The following is a 7,659-nucleotide window of genomic DNA, read 5'->3' on the forward strand; positions in this document are numbered from 1 at the left end:
TAACATGAGCAGAATCGCCGCAGTAAAAACACAACCTATTCTGACATCTGAATCCTTGTCGTTCAGCTCTAGACACAATCCTATCACACTGCATAGGCTCAGGACTCCGCTCGGAAGACAATGCCATAGTGTGCACAACTCTGCGCTCGCGCAAGCGCCGATCAATCTGAATGGCCAGAGACATAGAATCACTCAGACCAGCAGGCGTGGGGAACCCCACCATAACATCTTTAACCCCTTAAGCCCCGAGGGTGGTTTGCACGTTAATGACCGGGCCAATTTTTACAATTCTGACCACTGTCCCTTTATGAGGTTATAACTCTGGAACGCTTCAACGGATCTTGGCGATTCTGACATTGTTTTCTCGTGACATATTGTACTTCATGTTAGTGGTAAAATTTCTTCGATATAACTTGCGTTTATTTGTGAAAAAAACGAATATTTGGCGAAAATTTTGAAAATTTCGCAATTTTCCAACTTTGAATTTTTATGCCCTTAAATCACAGACATATGTCACACAAAATACTTAATAAATAACATTTCCCACATGTCTACTTTACATCAGCACAATTTTGGAACCAAAATTTTTTTTTTGTGACGGAGTTATAAGGGTTAAAAGTTGACCAGCAATTTCTCATTTTTACAACACCATTTTTTTTTAGGGACCACATCTCATTTGAAGTCATTTTGACGGGTCTATATGATAGAAAATACCCAAGTGTGACACCATTCTAAAAACTGCACCCCTCAAGGTACTCAAAACCACTTTCAAGAAGTTTATTAACCCTTCAGGTGTTTCACAGGAATTTTTGGAATGTTTAAATAAAAATGAACATTTAACTTTTTTTCACACAAAATTTATTTCAGCTCCAATTTGTTTTATTTTACCAAGGGTAACAGGAGAAAATAGACCCCAAAAGTTGTTGTACAATTTGTCCTGAGTACGCTGATACCCCATATGTGGGGGTAAACCACAGTTTGGGCGCATGGCAGAGCTTGGAAGCAAAGGAGCGCCATTTGACTTTTCAATGCAAAATTGACTGGAATTGAGATGGGACGCCATGTTGCATTTGGAGAGCCCCTGATGTGCCTAAACATTGAAACCCCCCACAAGTGACACCATTTTGGAAAGTAGACCCCCTAAGGAACTTATCTAGATGTGTGGTGAGCACTTTGACCCAACAAGTGCTTTACAGAAGTTTATAATGCAGAGCCGTAAAAATAAAAAATCATATTTTTTCACAAAAATTATCTTTTCACCCCCAATTTTTTATTTTCCCAAGGGTGAGAGAAGAAATTGGACCCCAAAAATTGTTGTGCAATTTGTCCTGAGTACGCTGATACCCCATATGTGGGTGTAAACCATTGTTTGGGCGCAGGGCAGAGCTCGGAAGGGAAGGAGCGCCATTTGACTTTTCAATGCAAAATTGACTGGAATTGAGATGGGACGCCATGTTGCATTTAGAGAGCCCTTGATGTGCCTAAACATTGAAACCCCTAACAAGTGACACCATTTTGGAAAGTAGACCCCCTAAGGAACTTATCTAGATGTGTGGTGAGCACTTTGACCCAACAAGTGCTTTACAGAAGTTTATAATGCAGAGCCGTAAAAATAAAAAATCATATTTTTTCACAAAAATGATCTTTTCACCCCCAATTTTTTATTTTCCCAAGGGTAAGAGAAGAAATTGGACCCCAAAAATTGTTGTGCAATTTGTCCTTAGTACACTGATACCCCATATGTGGGTGTAAACCATTGTTTGGGCGCAGGGCAGAGCTGAGAAGGGAAGGAGCGCCATTTGACTTTTCAATGCAAAATTGACTGGAATTGAGATGGGACGCCATGTTGCGTTTGGAGAGCCCCTAATGTGCCTAAACATTGAAACCCCCCACGAGTGACACCATTTTGGAAAGTAGACCCCTTAAGGAACTTATCTAGATGTGTGTTGAGCACTTTGACCCAACAAGTGCTTCACAGAAGTTTATAATGCAGAGCCGTAAAAATAAAAAATCATATTTTTTCACAAAAATGATCTTTTCACCCCCATTTTTTTATTTCCCCAAGGGTAAGAGAAGAAATTAGACCACAAAAGTTGTTGTGCAATTTGTCCTGAGTACGCTGATACCCCATATGTGGGTGTAAACCATTGTTTGGGCGCATAGCAGAGCTCAGAAGGGAAGAAGCGCTATTTTACTTTTCAATGCAAAATTGACTGGAATTAAGATGGGATGCCATGTTGCGTTTGGAGAGCCCCTGATGTGCCTAAACATTAAACCCCCCCACAAGTGACACCATTTTGGAAAGTAGACCCCCTAAGGAACTTATCTAGATGTGTTTTGAGAGCTTTGAACCCCCAAGTGTTTCACTACAGTTTATAACGCAGAGCCGTGAAAATAAAAATTATTTTTTTTTTTCACAAAAATGATTTTTTAGCCCCCAGTTTTGTATTTTCACAAGGGTATCAGGATAAATTGGACCCCAAAAGTTGTTGTCCAATTTGTCTGGAGTACGCTGATACCCCATTTGTGGGGAGGGACCACTGTTTGGGCGCATGACAGAGCTCGGAAGGGAAGGAGCGCCATTTGGAATGCAGACTTAAATGGATTGGTCTGCAGGCGTCACGTTGCATTTGCAGAGCCCCTGATGTACCCAAACAGTACAAACCCCCCACAAGTGACCCCATATTGGAAACTAGACCCCCCAAGGAACTTATCTAGATGTGTTGTGAGAACTTTGAACCCCCAAGTGTTTCACTACAGTTTATAACGCAGAGCCGTGAAAATAATTTTTTTTTTTTTTCACAAAAATGAAATTTAGCCCCCAGTTTTGTATTTTCACAAGGGTATCAGGATAAATTGGACCCTAAAAGTTGTTGTCCAATTTGTCCTGAGTACGCTGATACCCCCTATGTGGGGGGGAACCACTGTTTGGGCGCATGACAGAGCTCGGAAGGGAAGGAGCGCCATTTGGAATTCAGACTTAAATGGATTGGTCTGCAGGCGTCACGTTGCATTTGCAGAGCCCCTGATGTACCCAAACAGTACAAACCCCCCACAAGTGACCCCATATTGGAAACTAGACCCCCCAAGGAACTTATCTAGATGTGTTGTGAGAACTTTGAACCCCCAAGTGTTTCACTACAGTTTATAACGCAGAGCCGTGAAAATAATTTTTTTTTTTTTTCACAAAAATGAAATTTAGCCCCCAGTTTTGTATTTTCACAAGGGTATCAGGATAAATTGGACCCTAAAAGTTGTTGTCCAATTTGTCCTGAGTACGCTGATACCCCCTATGTGGGGGGGAACCACTGTTTGGGCGCATGACAGAGCTCGGAAGGGAAGGAGCGCCATTTGGAATTCAGACTTAAATGGATTGGTCTGCAGGCGTCACGTTGCATTTGCAGAGCCCCTGATGTACCCAAACAGTACAAACCCCCCACAAGTGACCCCATATTGGAAACTAGACCCCCCAAGGAACTTATCTAGATGTGTTGTGAGAACTTTGAACCCCCAAGTGTTTCACTACAGTTTATAACGCAGAGCCGTGAAAATAAAAATTATTTTTCTTTTTCACAAAAATGATTTTTTAGCCCCCAGTTTTGTATTTTCACAAGGGTATCAGGATAAATTGGACCCTAAAAGTTGTTGTCCAATTTGTCCTGAGTACGCTGATACCCCCTATGTGGGGGGGAACCACTGTTTGGGCGCATGACAGAGCTCGGAAGGGAAGGAGCGCCATTTGGAATGCAGACTTAAATGGATTGGTCTGCAGGCGTCACGTTGCATTTGCAGAGCCCCTGATGTACCCAAATAGTACAAACCCCCCACAAGTGACCCCATATTGGAAACTAGACCTCCCAAGGAACTTATCTAGATGTGTTGTGAGAACTTTGAACCCCCAAGTGTTTCACTACAGTTTACAACGCAGAGCCGTGAAAATAAAACATATTTTTTTTCCCACAAAAATGATTTTTAGCCCCCCAAATTTTTATTTTCCCAAGGATAACAAGAGAACTTGGACCCCAGAAGTTGTTGTTCAATTTGTCCCTAGTACGCTGATACCCCATATGTTGGGGTAAACCCCTTTTTGGACGCACGGGAGAGCTCGGAAGGGAAGGAGCACTGTTTTACTTTTTCAACGCAGAATTGGCTGGAATTGAGATTGGACGCCATGTCGCGTTTGGAGAGCCCCTGATGTGCCTGAACAGTGGAAACTCCCCAATTCTACCTGAAACCCTACCCCTAACCTCACCCCTAACCGTTTACTGAACATTTTCTGACAGTCATAAGTGCCACGTATATAAGTGCCACGTATGTAAGTGCCACGTATATAAGTGCCACGTATTTAAGTGCCACGTATTTAAGTGCCACGTATTTAAGTGCCACGTATTTAAGTGCCACATATTTAAGTGCCACGATATTTCAGTGCCACAATATTTCAGTGCCACGTATTTCAGTGCCACGTATTTCAGTGCCACGTATTTCAGGCACTGAAAAATACGTGGCACGTAAATACTTCAGTGCCACGATATTTCAGTGCCACGATATTTCAGTGCCACGTATTTCAGTACCACGTATTTCAGGCACTGAAAAATACGTGGCACGTAAATACGTGGCACGTAAATACGTGGCACGTAAATACGTGGCACTTAAATACGTGGCACTTATATACGTGGCCACTGAAATATCGTGGCACTTATATACGTATATACGTATATAAACGTATATTTCAGTGCCACGTATTTCAGTGCCACGTATTTCAGGTTAGGGGTAGGGTTAGGGGTAGGGTTAGGGTTTTTTGTTTTTTTCTTGTTTTCTTGTGTTTTTCTATAAAAACGCATGCGTTTTACCGCGTTTACATGCATTTTTTCACACATGCGGTTTTTTTAAAAAACGCATGCAGATAAAAACGCAAGTGTGAAACCAGACTAAAAGACGCTTTTTATAGCAAAAAAGTTTTTGCGTCTCCACATTTTGAGACCTATAATTTTTCCACATTTTGGTCCACAGAGTCATGTGAGGTCTTGTTTTTTGCGGGACGAGTTGACGTTTTTATTGGTAACATTTTCGGACACGTGACCATTTTTTATCACTTTTTATTCCGATTTTTGTGAGGCAGAATAACCAAAAACCAGCTATTCATGAATTTCTTTTGGGAGAGGCGTTTATACCGTTCTGCGCTTGGTAAAATTGATAAAGCAGTTTTATTCGTCGGGTCAGTACGATTACAGCGATACCTCATTTATATCATTTTTTTATGTTTTGACGCTTTTATACGATAAAAACTATTTTATAGAAAAAATAATTATTTTGGCATCGCTTTATTCTGAGGACTATAACGTTTTTATTTTTTTGCTGATGATGCTGTATGGCGGCTCGTTTTTTGCGGGACAAGATGACGTTTTCAGCGGTAACATGGTTATTTATATCCGTATTTTTGATCGCGTGTTATTCCACTTTTTGTTCGGCGGTATGGTAATAAAGCGTTGTTTTTTGCCTCGTTTTTTTTTTTTTTTTCTTACGGTGTTTACTGAAGGGGTTAACTAGTGGGCCAGTTTTATAGGTTGGGTCGTTACGGACGCGGCGATACTAAATATGTGTACTTTTATTGTTTTTGTTTGTTTTTTTTAGATAAAGAAATGTATTTATGGGAATAATATTTTTTTTTTTATTATTATTTATTTAGGAATTATTATTATTTTTTTTTACACATGTGGAAATTTTTTTTTTTACTTTTTTACTTTGTCCCAGGGGGGGACATCACAGATCGCAGATCTGATAGTGTGCACAGCACTCTATCAGATCTGCGATCATACTTTCATCGGAGCAGGCTGCAGCTTTCATCTGCAGCCTGCTCCGACCCGGAAGTGCTCCCTGCAGGACCCGGATACAGCCCCTCGGCCATTTTGGATCCGGGGCCTGCAGGGAGAAGACGTTCGGTACGAGGTGAGTACATCACCTTGTACCGATCGTCTCAGGGAAGCCCGCAGGGAGCCCCCTCCCTGCGCGATGCTTCCCTGTACCGCCGGTACACCGCGATCATGTTTGATCGCGGTGTGCCGGGGGTTAATGTGCCGGGGGCGGTCCGTGACCGCTCCTGGCACATAGTGCCGGATGTCAGCTGCAATATGCAGCCGACACCCGGCCGCGATCGGCCGCGCTCCCCCCGTGAGCGCGGCCGATCGCGTATGACGTACTATACCGTCACCGGGAATTAAGGCCCACCCCACCTCGACGGTATAGTACGTCATATGGGATTAAGGGGTTAACGGATTCAGAAAGACCCTGTCTGAAAATTGCCGCCAAGGCATACTCATTCCATTTAGTCAGTACAGACCATTTTCTAAATTTCTGGCAATATGATTCTGCCGCTTCTTGACCCTGACACAGGGCCAACAAGGTCTTCTCAGCATGATCCACTGAATTAGGTTCATCATACAATAACCCAAGCGCCTGAAAAAAGGTGTCTACATTAAGCAACGCCGGATTCCCAGGTTCCAGGGCAAATGCCCAATCCTGGGGGTCACCACGCAGCAGAGATATAACAATTTTAACCTGCTGGATGGGATCACCAGAGGAACGGGGCTTCAGAGCAAAAAACAGTTTACAGTTATTTTTAAAGCTCAGAAATTTGGACCTATCCCCAAAAAACAAATCAGGAGTTGGAATTCTAGGCTCTAAAACCGGAGTCTGAACGATATAATTGGAAATACCCTGTACTCTAGCAGCAAGTTGATCCACACGAGAAGCCAATCCCTGAACATCCATACCAGCGCCGAACTCCTGAGCCACCCAGAGGCAAAGAGGAAAGGAAAAAAAAAAAACACAACAGACTACAGAAAAAAAAATGGCACTTTCCTTCCCTTCTTCTGAGATGCGGTTAACTCATTGTTGGCCAGTTGTACTGTTATGATCTGGTGGCCTAAAAGCAGCATGGGACGTACTCTGGAGAAGGTGGTACCTGTACTGACCGCAGACCCTGAAATTAACACCGCAACTAGAAGTAGCCGTTGAATGTACCTATCACTCCCTAGACATCTCGACACAGCCGGAGGACTAATTACCCCTAGAGATAGAAAAGGGAAAACTATCTTGCCTCAGAGAAAATCCCCAAAGAACAGGCAGCCCCCCACAAATATTGACTGTGAGAGGAGAGGGAAAAAACATACACAGACTGAAATCAGAATTTAGCAAAGGAGGCCACTTCTAGCTAAATAGAAAGGATAGGACAGAGTACTATGCGGTATTATAACACTAGAAAATATCCACCACAGAAAATACAAAATCTCCACAGCTAACTAAAGATATGGAGGGTATATCTGCATCTCCAGAGATACCAGCTTGGCTAAACAAATCCTTATACAGACCAAGCTGGACAAGACAAAACATAGAAAGGAACTGAACAATAAGACCACAGCATGTTGGCAGCAAAATCAAGGCCAGAACTTATCTTTGTTGAAATGAACAGCAAAGCAGGAGAGACCAGGCAGAGATGTGAATCCTCCAGGAACAATGGACAACTGGCACTGACTAAAGGGTCAAGCAAGACTAAATAGCCCAGTCAAAATTGCAAAAAGTGAACACACCTGATAAATGCTGCGATTCAGAGACAGCAGCACTACCACTAACAACCACCGGAGGGAGCCCAAGAGCAGAATT

This window comes from Ranitomeya variabilis, chromosome 4 (genome assembly GCF_051348905.1).
Source record: "Ranitomeya variabilis isolate aRanVar5 chromosome 4, aRanVar5.hap1, whole genome shotgun sequence".
Taxonomy (NCBI): domain Eukaryota; kingdom Metazoa; phylum Chordata; class Amphibia; order Anura; family Dendrobatidae; genus Ranitomeya; species Ranitomeya variabilis.